Source organism: Colobus angolensis, unplaced genomic scaffold (genome assembly GCF_000951035.1).
Source record: "Colobus angolensis palliatus isolate OR3802 unplaced genomic scaffold, Cang.pa_1.0 Scaffold244, whole genome shotgun sequence".
Lineage (NCBI taxonomy): Eukaryota > Metazoa > Chordata > Mammalia > Primates > Cercopithecidae > Colobus > Colobus angolensis.
Genome location: NW_012115644.1, coordinates 4,717,644 through 4,718,645, shown reverse-complemented (window position 1 = coordinate 4,718,645; position 1,002 = coordinate 4,717,644).

Below are 1,002 nucleotides of genomic sequence, written 5' to 3'. Positions count from 1 at the left end.
AAGGAAGGAAGGAGTCTTTACAGATGTTCAAGTTAAAATGAGGTAGGTCATTAGGGTGGGCCCTAATCCACTATGACTTGTGTCCTGATTTTTAAAAGGGGGAGAAATGTGTATACAGACAGATAGTAGTAAGGGGAAGACAATGTAAAGACACAGGGAGAAGGCCGTCTACAAGCCGAGGAATGCATATAAGGCTGGGAGAACCTAGGAGAGAGGCATGGAACGGATTCTCCCTCACAGTCCTCAGAACGTTCCAACCTGCCAAATGCCTCCATTTCAGACTTTCAGCCTCCAGAACTGTTGAGACAACACATTTCTGTTGTTTAAACCACCCAGTTTCTGGTATTTTGTGATGGCACACTAGCAGATTATTGCACTAGACAGTTGACTTTGAATTAAGCAAAAGGGAGGATTTCTCAGGTGGGCACAATCTAATCACATGTGCCATTTAAACTCATTTAAAAGAGTAGCCAAAGAGCAAGTCAGAGCTATTCCAACCATGAGAAGGAGTTGACGAGGTGGCACAGGGGCTCTGAAATGGAGGGGCCCCATGGCAAGTAACAGAGGGAAGCTTCTATAAGGTAACAGCGATCCAACTGAAGACAAGAAAAGACTAAATTCATCTAACAACTGCAAGAAGTGATTCTGCCAACAACCTGAATGAGCCTGGAAGTGGATTCTTTCCCAGAGCCTCCAGATGTAGGAGGCCAGCCTGACATGGATTCCCTGAGCCAGAGGCCCCGGATGAACCCATGCAGATTTCTAACCTACAGAACTATGACATAATAAACAGGTGTAGTTTTAAGCTGCTGTCTGGGGTAATTTGTTATGTAGCCATAGAAAATACACCCTAGCTAGCAAGTATTGAGTGCTTTCTTCACCAGTCACTATTCTAAATGTTTTACATTCAAAGAAAAAAACAAATCCACAGCTAAGTACTGCCATAGGACTATTGTTGTCCCAAAGCAATAAAGATAAAGTTACAGCGGGGTGGTGAGGGGG